Source organism: Castor canadensis, chromosome 13 (genome assembly GCF_047511655.1).
Source record: "Castor canadensis chromosome 13, mCasCan1.hap1v2, whole genome shotgun sequence".
In the NCBI taxonomy this organism is placed as follows: domain Eukaryota; kingdom Metazoa; phylum Chordata; class Mammalia; order Rodentia; family Castoridae; genus Castor; species Castor canadensis.
Window position 1 is genome coordinate 15,956,376 of NC_133398.1, and position 19,530 is coordinate 15,975,905.

Consider the following 19,530-nt stretch of genomic DNA (forward strand, 5'->3'; position numbering starts at 1 on the left):
CCCATTCCTTGGCTCCTGACCTCCTTCCCACATCTTCAAAGACAGAAGTATGCCTCTGACCATTCTTTTGTAGATAGCTCTCTCATTACATCCTGTAAGGTTATCTGCTCTTCAGAATTCATATGATTAAGTTGGGTCCACCTGGATAGTGTAGGGTGATCTCATTTTAAGAGTATAACTGTAACCACATTTGCATTCTCTTTTTTAAATATAAGTTGACATATTCACAAGTTTAAAGAATTAGGACATGGGACATATTCAGAGAACCAGCATTTTGCCTACCACCATCTCACTTCCTGCAGGCTTGGTAGAATTTTTACTCTGGATTGTATCAGCCACAAAAACGCTTTTTTGTGCAAGCTTTAAGGACAACAAAACATAGCCCTTCATAAAGAGAACACTGTAAGTCTTCACACAATTAAGTTTTATGTCCTTTGCAAGTATTAAAAGAATTTGTATCTTTTGCCTGTGTATATTGACTTTCACCATCGAAATATAAACTAGAAAAAAATATTTTTAAGTGATGACATCATATGGTGATTAAGATTTGGAGAAACTAATTCTTTATAATGTGGGTGAGTTTGTAAATTAGATAAGGATTTTTAAAAAGGCAATATAGAAGTTATCTTTTAAAATTTCAAAAGTTCTTGTTTAGGTGTCTATACTACAAAGAATCAACCTCATCTCACAAAGGCAGGCGCAGAGATATTCTTTCTGTTCAACAAACTGGGTTTGTTAAGGCATAGCTGAAAGAATTTCAGTGATTATCAGTGGAACAAATGTTAAATATATTCTGGTAAATTCATACTTAAGGATATTAGATTTTTTAACAGATGAAATAGATTTATATAGACTTAAATGAAAAGATGATCAAGATATAGCAAAGTAAAAGCAACTTACAATATGAAAGAAAATAATCACACGTGTGTGATTATATTCATACATATATGTGTCATGAGAAAATCTGGAAAGATATAAGCAAAATTTCAACAGTGATTTCCATTGAGAAGGTCACTTAACATGGAATTGGGCATGAGAGTTTTGTAGGTTGTCTTTCATTTACTTACAAATTTAAAATTGTATTATATATGTATTTTAAATAAAAGATTCTAAAAATAGAACAGATTGTATGCTTGATGAGGGTTTGGGAAGCTTTACTGTCTTAATCACCAATGCAATACTAGCCTGGCACACTTTATAATAGTCACTTCAAAAATACCTATGAATGAATGAATGCACATCACAGTATTTGATATAAAATATTTTCAGAATTAAAATCCCAGGTCCATCACTAAATTATAAAAACTTGAGTACATTGGGTAATCTGTCTTGGTCTCAGTCACATTATCAGTAATATGAAAATAACAATATTATATAATTTACAGGTAAAATTAGAAAATATAAATTGTAGAAGGTACCTGCAGTATCTGGTTCATAAGAAGTAAGGGTTGCAGAAGTGTTATATTGATTATACTCTTGTTATATTGATTAGAAACTCAAGTCTGGGACAAGAATCTAATTACAGGATAGTCATCAAGAATGGATTATCAAGCAAGGGCATGATTTTGTAAAAAGCACCAGGGCAGAAGTTGAAAGAAGAATGAAAAAGAGAAGTGAGTTGCTCTTGGGTTTCCTTAGCGTTAATCAAGGACTCATGTAAATTCCCCATTAATTCACCCTCAGGACAGGCTGGCCCCAGAGATGGGGCTGGGTTTGGAAGCAGGCAGGTCTGTGCGGGTTCCACACTCCAGAGATGTCTGTCTCTGAGAGCCAAGGCCTGAGGGGAGACAGTGGCAGGTTGAATGTAGGATTGATGCAGTGGGGCTCTGAGCAGAGAACAGCTCAAAGACTGCCAGATGATTTACAGCCTTTAAATGGCTCTCCCCTTCTGCAAAACTCTTAATTTAATAGACAAACATCTTGGGATAAGAGCTCACTAGAGACAGAACTGATGGGATAAATGTTGGAAGATTAAAGACCTACAGAGGGGAGTGCATAACTCTGTTATGAAAATAAGAAAGAACTTTCTCAGCAGGCAGTCTCCCTACCCCCTCCACAAATGGCAAACTTGAGAAAAGCCACCAAAAGGGGATAAACATGAGACATTAAATTTCTCGGGAAAACTGACTCTGAATCATCATGCTCAAAGGAGAACTTAGTTGCTGTAATGCCCAACATTTCTTTGCCTGCAGGTTACACAGGTGAGAAACTGAGTTACAGGGAGGAGAAGTGTCTCGCTCAGGTGAGTTATTAGCTAAGTTAATACTAGGATTTTGGTTATATGGTAGACAGGAAACTCTTGGTTCAGACTTGCACAGTGTTGCACCTCAGTAGCACATAATAGACACATAGTAGGTCCTCCAGAAATACTTGATGTGGTATCTGAGAGATTCAGTAATATCCTATTAGAAATAGAACAGTGATAGCACTATTTCCTTCAGCAAATGGCCTGAGGTCACTGGCTGCAGTTGATTGTTTGGGTTTTCACCTCTTCTGTATTTGCTTTTAAGTCTGAATATCCCCCATCTCAAACCAATACCATTGCCCATCTCTGTGAGCTTCACAAAGTTCCAACATCATTTCTGCAAGACAGACATCAGACCTTGAATTAAACATTGCAGTAAGAGAGCCAAGGGAGAGGTGAGCTGGCTCAGGTAAGGCAGAGAGTTGGGAGATTAAAAGTAGATAACTTATAATTCATTTTAGTTGGCTAAAAATAGTGTAGATGTGGAGTTGAGGTAGTGGGTGATCCAAGGCCATGAATTTGATGTTGTCAACTTTTCAATCCAAAAATTAGCAAGTGTGAAGTGAATAGACAAAACATCAGAATTGGGGGTATGATAGAGAAAACAAGATTCGGTCACTAGAAATTTTAAACACATGGACAATTCAGACCAGGCTCCTTGGAGAGTCATGTGAGGTCTCTAGACTCAGCAATGCCAAGCTTACTTTACTTTGAGTCTTGATCTGACAAACGTTACTCTCTAAAATGTGTAAGATGATTGGAGGAAACTTCTTCAAGTGTACATGGCAGTGAGATACCAAAGTTCAAGTCCTATGTCCACTTTTTACTGTGTGCATGATTTAGAACAAATTGTGTGACCTTTATGAGTTTTGATTTCCTCTTTTATATTGAGGGCATGACCATAGTGTCAATCTCAGTGGATCTTATGGATATTTTAATAACAGTTAGCATGATGCTGGACATACTGTGGTATTCACTGGCAGTTAGTGAACCTTGGTGTGTGTGTGTGTGTGTGTTTATGTATGTGTGTTTGAGAGTTTGCATTATTTTTGCCTATTGCTTCCTTATCCTTACAAAGCCAGAAGGCCATCAAAATTAGCCATCAGCTGTAGCTGTCTCCAGGGACAGTGCTTCATGTACCTTCTCACGTTTTGAGGGTTTAGTTTCCTTTTGGGTATTGTAATATATTTTGGGTTTTGACTTTCACTCAGAATTTAATTTGTCTTTACAATATTTTGTTTTGTTTCATCAACAATTGAATGGAAGTTTCTTTTAATTTTTTTGTGTATTTTGTTTGAGTTTTTAAAAAAATCAGGCTTGACAAATATGCTCCTTCGTTTCATTCATGTGAAAATTACTCATTGAACACCTATTAAGTGCTAGACATTGTATCTTTTATATGTTTCTTAGTGCCTTATTTTTGTAACATATAGTAATTTTGAAGATTAAAAAAACAGGGTTTAATTACACTTATATACATATATAGGTATATGAATTTTATTCTTAACTACAATTTGTATCATGTTAACTAAGAGTAGAAGTACATGGAAGATTATTTATTAAAGTATCCCATGGCATAAAGTTCAGAGGAACAACAAAAACACTGACTGATGATAACATTGGGTCAAATCTAAATAGTTAAAATAGAATGTGGACCAATATCAAATACTTGCCCAACTCTATAAATATAGGATGAGGGAGTTATGGTTTATAAACAGACAGGTTAAAAGTCTGAGGTTGCATTTCCATTTACGTGTGGCACAGGCATGAGTCAACAATGGGCTTTGACTGGAACTAAGCATAATTTCATGCTTGATAGAGGAAAAGAAATAACCCACTGTAGTTAACCATGGTCCAAGAGCATAGACAATCCTAAATTCAATCTCAGTGGAGGCATGATGATGACAAATGATGGTGAGGTCAGAAGAAGGAAAAGAAAAGCAAATCAAATATAGAATGATTGGAGGATTGATCCTGGTTCTTAATCTAAAGAAGTATAATTTTGGAAGTAGTTTCATAGCTATCTACCAATGTCTGAGCACTATGGAAGGAAACACTGAATGTCAGAATACAATGAATGGAAACTACAGGAAGACACAGATTAGCTCATCATGATGAACAACTTCTTAAAAATTAAAACTGCCTCTTCAAGAAATTGGCTGCCTTGTAAGCTTACACAGTGTTTGTCCATCACACACTGACACCATAAGAACCATTAGGTGTTAAGTGTCATACAGGAAACTGACACTGCATTGCATAAAATCAAGGATTATAATCTAGACATGACATGTGCATGATAAATATTTGCTGGATGAAGAATTAGCATCCTCCCAGAATTGCTTTTTTGAATAATGAATATGATTCACACAAAAAAACATTCATTACATGAATAGATCAATTTTGAGAAGGTTTATTAAAGTTTTAAAATTGGAAAATAGCTAGAGAATAAAGGAAGTTGTTCAGCCATGTGGAAGACATGAAACACACCATGAAGTATGAAAGAAATAATAGTGATTATAAACTTACATGGAAAATCTCAGAGTTTGCACAAACACTTTACCTAGTGGTTTCTGATCTAAATCTCATCAAAAGAAGCAACCTAAGAGAGTGTTATTATTGTTACTGTCCCTAATGACTGAAGGTCATTAAGGTTCAGACAGACCCATCCATTGGCCTGACTAGAATTAGGTTTTTCAAAGCCCAGGTTTTTGGGCTTTGAAATTCTAAATGTTGTTTTTGGTTCATAACTGCATTATGTTAATTTTTGGCCAAATGAAGGGAATAATGTAGTGTGATGGAGATGCTACTTGTTTAAATGTGGTGTAGACTGAAAATATAAGTAATTTTAAGTCCTGTCTTTAATAATGAAAATGATAATAATAAATGAATAACAATCATTCCAAACAAGAAGATCTGAGAAACCATAGAGGGAAAATGAAGGAATTTTATGTAGACATGCAAATGACAGTTGTTCAGAGTAGACAGTAATGCTGTGAGGCAGGTTGAATTCTGGTGTATTTGTTCTTTCCAACACAATGAGGTTGGAAGGAAGGGGTGGACAGACAGAATTATGTTTTCTTTGGGAACTGGGCATTATTGCTTTGCTGTGGTGAACAGGTAGTTTGGAAAATTACACACTACAGTGGCAAGTAATTTATTTTTTGTAAAATTGTAAGACCTGAATTGAAATAGAGAGGGGGAAAAATGATTATGAAAGATTATGGGTTTGCAAGCATAGGGCAGTGTGATTAATATCAAGTATTTCCTGAAGGGGGCGATGTCCATCCTGCTCTAATGAATCAACTGTGACCTTGGCCAAGAGCTGTGCTAGAGATGGTTCCTGTCTAAATAACTGGGCATGGTTGGTCCTTCCCTCTTTTCTCTTAGCATTTTCTCATATCTTTATTATAATTTATTGTAATTATGCTTCTAATATAGTCTGTAAATGGCTCACATATCACAACTTTTTATAATTATACCCTGCTATGGTTTGGATATGACCAAAGGTTCCCAGGTTTGAACTTTGATTCCCAAAGTAGTGGTATTGGGAGACGATGTGAACCATTGGAAAGAGGGGTCCAGTGGGAGGTCCTTAGGTCACTAAGGCATTGATCTCAAAAAGGATTATGGTATTTCTTTATGGGACCCTGGTTATTTTTCATGAGAGCTTTATAATAAATGTAGAAAGTTTGGCCCTTCTTTCTCTCTGGTTTCTTGTATCAAAATGTAATCTATTCCTCCTGCACATGCTCCTGTCATTGCAATCCTCAAGACCATAACACAGCCAAAAGGAGCCCTTCCAAGAGCCTGTGCAATGCCGTCTGGATTATTAGCCTTTACTTTGTAAACTAGCTTGTCTCAGTATTTTGTTATAGTAAAAAAACTTGCTGCCACAACTCATCTTTTCTCACTTACTCTGCTTGAGTGAAAGTATCAGCACTTGAGTTGAGTAATAGGGGAGCAGGGCAATGGAGAAAGAGTAAGTGATAGGGGGATCAATCTGATTAAAGCACATTATACAAATGCCTGACACACCAAGGCAAAGTCCCCTGAACTCTCAATACACATTTAAAAAAAAAGGAAGGACAGGAAGGTAGAACAGGCCCTGCCCAGGGATAGGTACCAGTGGAAAAGGGGAGGGCATAAGGAAATGGTGAAGGACGGTGAATATATTGGATGTATTTGTACACACGTATGAAAACAGAAGAATGAAACCTAGTGAAATTGTTCTAAGAAGGGAATAAAGAGAGAGGAGGGAGAACAATGGAGGGGGTGGGGATCTAATTAAGATGTATTATAAGGTGGCCCAAATAATGTATACACATGTAATTAAATGTAAAAATGATAACATATTTGTTAAAAAAGCTATATTGTAAGCACATATGTAAATGTCATAATGTATACCCCCTGTATACCTATTATATGCTAATAAAAGAATCAGTACTTGAGCTCAGTAGGTTTAGGGAATATAATGGTAGAGAAGACCAACATCATGCCAGAGTGTTGGTGTTTGAAAAAATAAATTATAAAAAATGAATCCCTAACATAGATAGATGGAAATATTGAATTCTAGAAAGAAGAAAGCTCATGGTCTGAGGGAAATCAGGGGAAAGTATTTTTTATGCACATTGGTTCATGGTACATAGTGAGCAATATAGACCATCTCCTCATGAAGCTTTCCATCTAGTGGAGTAGGCAGACAGCAAAATAGTACTGCAAATCATAATTGCAAATATGAAAGTGCTGCTGATAGAGGTTAAGGGATGTGAGAAGGTTTTGTGTGGACCTAGAGGGTCAGTATCCAGCCTTATACCACACAGTCTGTTAGTGGCAAAACCAAGGCTAATCCTTAAACCTACTTCTGCCAGTTTAGTCATTAGTTTTTTGCAATAATTAAATTAAAATTCCCTTTTTACCCTAAATTAGGGTTTCTTTAGAATTCTTTGACCCTTAATATCTTTCAAAATCTGATCAAAACAATGAATTGTTTTAATGTATACATGTATTCTATACATACAATTTAGATATAATTTGAAGAATCTTCCGTAAACTCCTAGGATTTGAATTCTTGTTCTGTACTTTAGTTAGACAACTTCATCCACTCCTAGTTCTCCTTTTTTTGGGGTCATTCCTAACCTGTACTCTCCAGCTCAGCTACCTCCCCTGCCATACAGAAGTCAGGCAGCTGACTGCTGAGAAGCTACCCAGTTGTTCTACCAGGTTGCATTGGTATCAGAAGGCAGCATGGCTGCATTTGTAAATAAGTAAGTGTGCTAGAGATAACATCAGCAGTAGCATAAAGGGCCTGAGGTGGACAGATGTCTATTGGTCAACATCTTCTGGTATGCAGGTGAGGATAGTTGACAGGTACTCATAAATCATGTGCCTAGTGCTCAGTAAAAGGCTAAGAAGTAGATGTTGATTTTAGAAACATGTGACTACAAGTAGTGGTTTGAGTCCTGTATTATTCCAGGGGAATTGCAGAATGGGCAGAGAATAGAATGGGAGGGGTGTTGTGGGATAAAAGAAGAATGGGGGTAGGAAAGAAAGGAAAAAAGAGGAGAATAAAAGAAAATTAAATTGAAGGAACATGAATAGAGTTGAAGAAGATTCTGAGGTTCATTTGTATTACAAAGTCAACAAAAGAGGAAGAATCTTTGTAGGAACCTGAGAATCCAAGAAAAATCCATTTCAAGAATGAAAAGAAAAACAAAATGAAATGACACAGGTATTAAATAAGAAAAGGTAAACTATATCCTGGGAGTCTTAAAATTAAGAAACTATCAGTAACCTTGGCAAGAAAAGTTTGAGAAAATTTTGGGAGAGACGATCCAATTTCCTTAGAATGGAGAATGGATGGATAGTAAGAATGTAAAAATAGTCAAAATGGAAAAGCTCTTCAAAATGTTCATCTTTGAAGGACAGAAGAAAGAAAAATTCTGTCCTGGGGGAGCTGTCATGAGAAAGATATGATTATTGAACAGAAGGCAGTGGTGGAGGGGAAAAGTCAGACATCTTAGAAATGGACAGCCTTCCTTGAGGGAATCTCATAGAGGAGATGTAGAGAGAGAGAGGTTCAAAGACTTGGAGCAGAACATAAAATATTAGTTAGTACAAAATCCTGAATTAAGAGAGAAGTAAGTTTAAGTATGGTTAGACTTGTAGGTAGGATGAGATGCAGTGAATTGGGGTGCTGTACCTGAGATACTCAGATTGTCCAAATAGTTGAAGGTCATCTTTCTTTTTCTCCCCCCATTTTCTCTTCACTGCACTCAGTTACTTTCTGGGGCCAACCACTTCCTTTTGTGATTGAGATACTAAAGGCTTGGGTCATTTCTCCCCCCTGCCCCCAACCCCTCCCTTACCACCCACTCCACCCCCTCCCTCTCCTCCCCACCCCCTCAATATCCAGCAGAAATTATTTTGCCCTTATTTCTAATTTTGTTGTAGCGAGAGTATAAGCAATAATAGGAAGGAACAAGGGTTTTTGCTGGTTGAGATAAGGATAGCTATACAGGGCATTGACTCACATTGATTTCCTGTGCATGGGTGTTACCTTCTAGGTTAATTCTTTTTTGATCTAACCTTTTCTCTAGTACCTGGTCCCCTTTTCCTATTGGCCTCAGTTGCTTTAAGGTATCTGCTTTAGTTTCTCTGCGTTAAGGGCAACAAATGCTAGCTAGTTCTTTAGGTGTCTTACCTATCCTCACCCCTCCCTTGTGTGCTCTCACTTTTATCATATTCTCATAGTCCAAACCCCTTGTTGTGTTTGCCCTTGATCTAATGTCCACATATGAGGGAGAACACACGATTTTTGGTTTTTTGAGCCAGGCTAACCTCACTCAGAATGATGTTCTCCAATTCCATCCATTTACCAGCGAATGATAACATTTCGTTCTTCTTCATGGCTGCATAAAATTCCATTGTGTATAGATACCACATTTTCTTAATCCATTCGTCAGTGGTGGGGCATCTTGGCTGTTTCCATAACTTGGCTATTGTGAATAGTGCCGCAATAAACATGGGTGTGCAGGTGCCTCTGGAGTAACCTGTGTCACAGTCTTTTGGGTATATCCCCAAGAGTGGTATTGCTGGATCAAATGGTAGATCGATGTCTAGCTTTTTAAGTAGCCTCCAAATTTTTTTCCAGAGTGGTTGTACTAGTTTACATTCCCACCAGCAGTGTAAGAGGGTTCCGTTTTCCCCGCATCCTCGCCAACACCTGTTGTTGGTGGTGTTGCTGATGATGGCTATTCTAACAGTGGTGAGGTGGAATCTTAGCGTGGTTTTAATTTGCATTTCCTTTATTGCTAGAGATGGTGAGCATTTTTTCATGTGTTTTTTGGCCATTTGAATTTCTTCTTTTGAGAAAGTTCTGTTTAGTTCACTTGCCCATTTCTTTATTGGTTCACAGGGTGGTTTGAAACAGCCTTGTAGTCTGTCTCTTTGTCACTGCCTTTCCATGAACTCAACCCTTTTAGAATACAAGCTTTAAAGAAAGTTTAAACATTAGGTAATCAAAAACAAATAAAAAATGTTTTTCTCTAATGCTATTTGCAAATGTCATTTTAGGGCTGAGGAGTCTGGTTGGGAAACTGTGAATCCTGTTTCCCTTTTTGTTTTTTGGGGTTTTTTTTGGTGGTGCTGGGGTTTGAACTCAGGGCTTCATACTTGCTAGGCAAGTGCTGTTACCACCTGAGCCATTTAACCCCCTGTTTCCCTTTTTGTGGGCTACCTAAAAGTTTGAGGAAGAATATGTAACTTTGTGAAGCCATCCTTTAATCTTTGGTGAGATTGAAAAAGCCAAGATTTCTGGACCTGCATTTGATGTCACATTCTATCCTGGATCTCAGTCTTCTCATATAAGCAAATAAGTTCTAGACATGGTGGTCAGTGAGGTTTCTTTCAACTCTGAGAAAGATTGAGACTTGAGAAAATTATCTGCATTCCCAAGTTTACATTAAGTTGCACATTTGTCTATGAGTCACATCTCACAGGATGAAGAGAAGGAAGAAAAGGAAGGGAAGGGTTGGATCCTGATCAAGGAAAATCAAGTGACAGCAGACGTTTCATGCTAACCTAATCTTTGTCAAGAAAGTTCAGGCCTTTTACAAAAACCCTCAGCACAGAGATATCTTGCCTTGTATTACTCAACTCATATGGGCAGATAAAAGCTGGGCTTACATCTGTTCTTTCCACTTGACCTGAGAAAACTAGAAGCAAAATAGGTAAGTATAGGCAATGGTGTTCAGGAAAAATGCATTGAGAAAGCCCAGGGAAACCTACAGGTAATTTTCACACGTGTCACAATTGCAGGGTACATGAGGTGAGGACCCTGTAACTCTGTTTCCCTTACGGAGTTCTTTGCTATGATGCTCCCTTTCTCTACAGGAGGTATTGTGAATAGGTTCCTGAGGCTGTGAATTACTTCTTTGAGGGTTCAGTTAGAAATCTGATTTTGTAACATAAAAAGCTGAGTGACCTTAGGTTGCATAAACTCTTGAAATTTCCATTTTGTTCATCTGTCAAGTTGGAAGAGTATTTGTTGCAGGATATTTTTACATTCATATAGTATGTGGAGAGTTTGTTGTCAATGGAGCCTAGTGAACCTGTGTACAAATTCTACCATATTTCCATACTCATCTATGACTTGGTAGTTTCTTCTGTTTTTCTCACATCTCTATTACCTTTCCTCCCACCTTTAACTTTTTGCTCCAGTTTTTTTACTACTTTACAAGAAAATCATCAGAAAACTCTGCTTGCTACACTTCAAAATATACCCAACATGTAAACATTTCTCACAACTTCTACTGGTCACCATTATATCCCCAGGAAAACAGCCACAGCCTTCTCTCTGCATTCCCTGCTTTCAGTCTTTCTCTTGAGTCTATTCTTTTGCCAGTACCCGAGACATGTTTTTAAAGAATATGTACTGTAGCTGTCATTTCACCACTCAAAAGCTTTCCTCTGATTAATAGTTTCCCATCTTGCTCAGCATAACAAGTGACTCTGACCTGACAATAACTTGTCCTGTCCTCGGCCATCTGGACCCCTCTGGTCTTCATCCGGGGAAGCTGTTCTCCTTTTTCACCCTCTGCTTGAGCCTGACTTGCCTTCTTTAAGTTCCATGATCCCACTAAGCTCTTGTTTCCTCAGAACTCTTGCTTGTGTCATTCCCTCCGCCTTATATGCTGTCATCCCAGATGGTTTCATGCACATTGGTCTCTCCCTTCTTCCGAGTCTCTGCTCAACTGTGACTTTCAGTGAGGTCTTTGTAAACAATGTTATATAAAAATAGAACATTTCACTCCCCTACTCTATCCTCATACTCCTTTATGTTCCCCCCCTCCATGGTACTCATCACTTCTCATGTGATCAATTGTTTTATTGATTGATTTTTATCATGATCTTTTTCCTATAAGAATGACAGCCCACTGATCTGTTTAATTTCCAGTCCCTAGAACAATGGCTACCATCTGTACAAGCTCAAAAACTATTGAGCACTTTAACTTTGCTAAAGCTTGGTTTCTTCAAATCTAGGAATAGAGATAAGATGGTATATTTTATAGGACTGCAGTAAGGAATATAGGTAATGTACATAAATTGCATGACATGTAAAAGGAGTACAATAAATATATTATGTTTAACATTGTGCAGATTATCTGGATAATTTACACAGAGGTCCTGCATACTTGCTGGCACATAGTAGATACTCGGGAAGTTGTAGTTTTGAAGCTCAGAAAGAGCACAATTTCTGGTTATTTAAATAGATTTATGATTAGCAGGAAGAGGGAAGACAGCATCATGGGTTTTGTAGCTGCACAACTAAGTTTAAATTTTGCTACTACATTTGCAAAGAGTAGTTCTTCAGACAAGTGACATAACCTCTACTTAGTTTCAGATTTTTTTATCAGTACAATGGTAATGATCTCATCCTGCTTCCCTGGACATTATGCAGGGCTTGATAAAGCCTTCACATCATGGGGATAGAGACATCCTTCACTTCCTTCACATCCTTCCCTTCATGGGATAGACAGAGATATAATACTGTGAAGCTCAGTTGGGGTTTGTATGTAAAAGTGGCTGGCACAGAGCAGGATTGCTAAAGTGAGGGAAATACATTCTTGTACCACAGATGCTTAGCAGTGCAGGCCACTCTTATATCACTGTAGTGAGATGACTAGAGACTAATCCTCAGAACCTATGAGTAGTTAGGTTATACAACAAAGAGAAATTCAGGTCGCTAATCTGCTCACTTTAAAATAGAGATGTTATTATGGATCATAGGCTGGGACCCACAAAATAACATAAGTCCTAGAAAGGGGAAGAAGCAGCCAAAAGTAGAAACCCTAAAGCAATGGTAGCTTAAGAAGGGCTCACCTGGCATTTCAGGCTTTGAAGGTCTAAGAGGAGGCCATGAGCCGAGGAATGTGGATGGCCTCTGGAAACTAAAAAGTCCAGGTCACAGATTCTTCCTTAGAATTTCTGGAAAGAAATTCAGTCATAGTGACTTTGTGATTTTAGCCCAGTGAGAACCATTTTGGATTTCTGATTTTCAGAACTTTGATAATAATTTGCCTTAAGCCACTAAGTTTGTCAAAATATAAATAGGAAGTTGAGATAACTACTAACCAACCATAAAGTAAAGAGTATAAACCAGCCACCTTCACATTCAGGGGGTTCAAGGCAAGATTAGGAATCCAAGTTTCTGGTTGGTGGCCTTCCTGCCTGCTGTTTTCACCCTAGTTCTTTCTTACATCAAGAGGGTCCTCACATGCTGAGTGTAGGAACCAAGCTGCATGCCTTTCCTTCCATTTAAGAGATTAGTCAGCATGCCCACTTGTTCACGCAGTGTTTACAAGCTTCTAGGAAAATGATGGAAGTTCCTAAGCCTCTTGAGGCCTAGGCTCAAAATAGTATGCTAAAAACCCCTTCAAAGTTACGTCACAAAGGTATAATGTGGGATATAGAGAGAAATGAAGAATTATATACATTTTTTACTAATCTACTTTATTCACTTCTTACTGTTTTCCAATCCTTCCCACTACCACAGGTTTCGTTGAGTTTCTGTGCCTTTCTTGGTTAATTATGGCTGCTATAACAAGTACTATAGATTAGAGTATCATATAAACAACAACAAAAAAAATAGATTTCTTATAGTTCTGGAGGGTGGAAGCCTGCAATCACAGTGCCAGTATTGTAGGTTTCTGGTGGGGACCCACTTCTAAGATGCAAATGGTTGTCTTCTTGTATCATTACACATCAAAACAAGAGGGTAAATGAGCTCTCTGGTTCCCTTGCATAAGGGTACTAATCTCATTCATGAGGGCTCCACTCTCATGGCTTAATTACCTCCAAAGCCACCATCTTCACGTAGAGGGTTAGGATTTTGACTATCTGAATCCTGGTGAAACAAACATTCAGTTTGTAATAGCACCAGACACTAGGCTTTTAATATTTATCCCCTTTTCAGCCTAGCTTCATGAATAAGTTATTTTCCTGAATTTTTACTTCCAATTTAGAGGTGTAGGAAGCAAGCACTAGAAACTTCTCAAGTTCTCACAACACATGGTAGAACTGGGGGTCAAGTCTACTGATTTCTGATGTCAGTCAGAATTTCCCAACCTTGGCACTACTGATACTTTGAACTTCATTTTTCTCTTGTGGAGAACTATCTGGTACAGTGCGGGATGGTTAACAGCATCCCTGGTCTACCCACTGGATGCCAGTGACCAACCTTGTAGTCATAGCAACCAAAAATATGTCTAGACATTGCCAAACATCCCCATGGGTATAGGGATCAAACTTAACTTTGTTGCTCTAAACGATGCTTGCAAACACATCTCACAGTCATGTCTGTCCTGAGGGAGAGAGGTGACTCTTGTTTAGAGCCAACACTCAGTCTGTTTTTGAACTAAAGAGGATATTAGGATGAAGGTGGAGCTGGGGGTGGGGAAGGAGCTGGTACTGCCATCCCAGAAGGCTTCTTGCAGAACTCACTGTTCAGCATTTAGCCTTTCCTCTTTGCAGATGCTCTCAACTTCTCATTAGGAACTCTGCATCCCCTACTGAGCTGTAGTCAATGAGAACCAGTCAGTTCTCCTAGGATGTGAAAAGATGGCCCCAGACCAGGCTAAAGAGAAAGCTCCAAGTTGGAATGGCTTGGCCATCGGTGGCAGGGAGTTAAATATTTCATCTTCATAAAATAAACATAGATCGTCTCATCATGAAATATTCATAAAAATGTTTAAACATGTTAATTATTAAACCAATATTGATTCATATTGGATGAGGCATTAAGGGAAAATTAGCTAATGTATTTAATATCTCCTCCACAGTTGACTAGTATCAGAATTCATCATATCTAACCACCAATAATCATAAAAGTGGCAGGCAATATTTATGATCAGGGTGAGTGAGTACTGGGCAGGAAGCGACAGAGATAGAGGAAATATGAGGATCTAAAGGAGAGAGGTGTTCAGTTGTCACAGCCCATCCTCAGAATCTCAGACATAAATCACTGAGCACACTGTCACATCATCAAAGTTTGATAAACCTTTCATATTGGGACAGTTATTGAATATCATTTGGACCTAGCTTCCTTCTCAAAAATGAAATGTGCTGGCAGATGCAATGTAAAGGTAGAAAGTGAATTCAAGCAGGATTTAAAATTCCTCAGTTTGAACTCAATCTCACTTATTATTATAGTATTAGGCTCCATTTAGTTATCTGAAAAATGGGGTGATGATATTCATAGATGGCATTTTATTCCATTTATATGTTTTAATTTTGCCTCTTTAGATATATTTCAAGTTCCTTAAGTGTGAGAAAATTTTCCCCTGTCTCCTGAAAGTAGACTAATTTAGTACTTAAAAATTCTGCTGTGGGCCAGGCATCTTGGTGCATACTTAAAATCCCAGTTACTCGGAAGCAGAAGTACGAGGATCGTGGTCTGAGGCCAGTTTTGTAAAAACACAAGTCCACACTTGAAAAATAAAGCACATCGGTCTGGGAGCATGGCTCACCTGTTATGGCATAAAGTCATTTCAAACCCCAGTACTGCAAAAACAAACAAATAACAAAAAACCAAACCAACAATAACAAAAAAACCTCAAAACTGCAGAAAAACCTGGATATGAATTTTGGCTCTGGAGCAAGTAGTTTGCTTTGTGTCTTAAATCCTCATCTGTAAACTAATTGACTTACTCCATAGATCCCCTCTGACTACAACCAGATGTGATCATGTAAAGGGTAAGCATGTATTAGAGAGTTGGTAGCTGCTTTTATTCTATCCTCTCATATGAGTAACAAACGTTGAAAATGTTGGCAAATCTTCAGTGACATCTCAATGCATTGTTTTTGTAATTCCTAAACTTTGAACAACTGAAAGTAGCTTTCAGTATTAACTACTGTAGAGTCATGCTAGCAGCTTCTAGTCTGACCCACCCCAGCCACTGATAAGAGCAAATATCTCACTGTACTTCCAAGTTAGTGCCCTTGACCTAACAGTGTCTAGTGCTGAGAAGAGGGACTTCCCCTCCTTCACCTGAAGACACGTTTGGAAGAGCTGTAATCTGAGCTTTACATTTGCTATCAAGTCCCTTGTTCCAAAGACTCAGTTCCTTACCTGTAAAAAAAAAAAAAAAAGCTCAAATTCACAGTCTCATTTTGGAAAAGCTGACCATGCACATAGAAAAACAACACAAACACATGATGCCAGTTTAGATATATCCGAGAGCTTATCTTCTCCATTTTGAGATGTACTCTTCTTTATTTTTCACATTTCTGAAATGTCAGTTTCTTACAGTTGGCATGTTTATCAATATAGTGCTTCTCTCTTTTTTCCAAGGAACTCTTGTTAAATCAGTTGTGTGTTATGATTGGAAATGCCTTCCAGCCAAGGAAACATAGCATTATTTACCACAAGTGAATAAACTCTCCAAAGAAACAGTGCCGTTTCACCCTGAATCAGCTATTTTGGGAGTCTTGTAGTAACTAATAAGTGAAAAAATATACGTGAGACCTTGCTGTATTTCCTTATTTTCTTCTGCAGTGAAGTATTTTGACTTTGTGTGGGCACATTTCTCAGCTAAGCGGTGGGGAAATGGAAAACACATGGATAGTTCCCAAATGCATTTTCCTTAGATGCATTTTGACATCCGGAAAAAGTTGATGAGAGATGGCTTACCGTTATATATCAGAACACATCAAACTCTAAGAATGAAAACCTCTCCAACAGCATTTTTTTTTTCTCGGTACCAGATGTTACACAGCTGCATTGCAAATTGTTATCTGAGCTCAAAAGAGAAGAAATTGTCAAAGCCATGAAGGCAGATGACACAGTAAACAGTGCATTTAATTTCATCTAAATGTGAGAGATAGCATGCATTAGATAAATATAATCTGATCATTAAAAACATATTTATGGAAGTTTAGCAACTTTGTCAGGAATGTGTGACTAATAATATAGAGTTGTGAGGCCTCTAAAACATATTTCTCTTAATCGACTGGTGTTTAGTTTGGGTTATTGACTGTTAAATCAAAATAAAAGTTTTCACTTGAGATTTTACATTTCATTTGTGATGGATTTGTCTTCATACAGATACTCATATCGGACACCCCATATGCCCATAAAAAAACTCACTATAACAGAAAAATTTAAATTTTCATGTTGGGAACATTCCTCGAAGTACATTTTCCTTCTAGCTCTATTTGGTGCAGGTAGTATCATCTGGTTTGAATTGCAACTATATTTTCTGAATAAATGTAGTATTACTATACTGGGGAAAATTTGGAAAAGAAAACAGAGGGAAATTTTCAGCTATATTCCCTTTGCTCAATCATTCCCTTCCATTTCATTTTCCCATATACCTCTGTGTTTTGTGCACAGTGGTAATTGTAGTACACAGGAAAGTTATTTTTAGTCCTTCATTGTTACTGTGTAGTTTTCATGACTTCTCTGTTTAAGAAAGTTATATGGTTCTAGAGAATGTGTGTATTGAACTATTTTCATTGTTGGGGTATTTAGATTGTGTCTGGTGGAGCCAGACTGCCTAAGTTTGAATCATGTTTCTATTCACTTACTTGCAATATGACCTTGGATGAGTACCTTGATATTACTACATCTCATCTTCCTAATTGGTAAAATGGGAATAATATTAGTATCACATCACAAAGTAATTGTGAGAGATAAATAAAGTAATCCATGTTGAGTGTTTGAAACTGGCATACACTGGGCACAGCACAAGTGTTAGGCATTATACTGATAAGAAAGTAAAGCGTGTGTGTAAACGGTAAGACGATGCAGAATGAAGAAAGAAAAATCTGGTAAAAAAAATTCAAAGCCAGCTATGAGTATTATGTATATCCTTTCCAAAGTGCTGAAACATGTCCTTCAAAGGGAATTCCAAGTCATTTTCATGAAATCACAAACAGTTACTCAGATTCTTTATGAACATTTCCAAAGCCAAATCACTTGTTACCTCCACAGTTTATTTCACCTTGCAATGGCTTGAGAGGTAAGAACTAATATTGTCCTATTGGGAAGAACTGAACATAATGTGCATGCATGATCTTAGTGGTAGGTGGCACAGCCAGGATTCAATGCCAGGCTAGCTCTAGTGACTGTGTCCCTGCCACTGCAACTGTATTCCTGAAGACCTGAGCCTGAATATGGGAAGGAAAGACTCACAGAACACATGCAGTACTCTATATTCTGCACAAAACCATGAAGATAAAACATTCAGCAATGTAATTCGAGACTGGGAAATTGAAAGAAATGTAAAAAACTTTTCTAAGTAATGTTCGAAATGACTTAAAGTTATATTATTATCCCTAAAAAAGGCAAAGGCAAAAAGCAGCAATGTCAGAAAAGGGAGCACACAGAGCCAGATAGTTTATGAATGACCTCAGGAAAGGACTGGTTTTGACAATTTTATGTACAGGTATAAATACATACTCATACATATATGGTTATATACATGTATTATACATGTACATATATAACAATATGTCTTTATATGCATACACACACAAAACACATATATATGTTTTATATATATATACATATAAAATTGTTATGCTTCAATTAATGACAAGAGATTTGTTCTGAGAAATGTGTAAATGTGTGGTTAGGTGACTTTTGTTATTGTGTGAACATCAGGGAGTGTATTTACCGAAATCTACATGGTATAGCTTACTACTTACTTAGGTTATATGGTATATACGTGTTAGGTAGCAATTATCCATGAGTGATGGACATGGACAAGCCAGAATAGATAGATGAGGAGACAGGGAAATCATATTATTTTAATAAATGCTAAAAGGGCCAAACTCAGACATTGAAACTAGAAAGTAAAAAAAACCTAAAAGCCAGAGTAGCTAGTCACTCCCTCCCATATCTTTGTAGATGTTAAATTACAAAAACAGGGCTATCTACATAATCCTAGGCTCTTCAAATGGGAGGAAAACATGTCTAGGAAAGGGAAATTTTAAAGCACAACTATTGTCTCTGTGTTTGGAGTAGGCCTGATTACACCTCCCTGTTTTTGCAGCCATCGGAACTACCCAGAATCTTTTATCTTTGGCCATCTTATTCCCCCAGCTCTCCAGTTCAACACTAAGAGATGGGGGCTACCTTTTTTAATCTCTACTCCCATTCCCTGCATGGGGGGTAGGGGAGGGAGGCAGGAAATGTTTCTCTTTTTTCCAATTCTCCCCATTTTTATCCTGTTATACTAAATTTCTCTCCTAATAAACTTTACTATTATATTTACTACATTTTTGTGTCTTGCTTGAATTCATCTCTTGCCAGATGCAACAACTGAGGTATATATTGTCATATATAATGACTGAAATGTAGTTATGTATTATATAATTGATCAAAGTGTTTTGAAATATTTTATCCTCAAGCCCTTCCAGTCTCTAGACTAGAGAGCACTCTCATTGCTCTGGGATTACAAATATAAGACTGAGAGAGGAGAAAGGGCTAGCCTGTAAGTAAAATGGAAGCATCAAGACTAGAACCTGAAGACACACAGGTAGAGAGAAAAAGAGCAAATAGGGCAGATCTTGGAGTTAGAGAGGACTGGGCATATGTCATACATGTTCTAAACTACAGGACCTTCAACAAAACTCTTTAGTCTCTCAGACTAGTTTCCTCATCTATACAACTGGAGTTTAATGCTTACATTGTAGGATTTGGGTAAAGGTTAAATTGGATCATTTCTGTGAAGCACCTGGTCCAGAATCTTGTATAAATCAGCTGCTCAATAGGTGAACTGTGT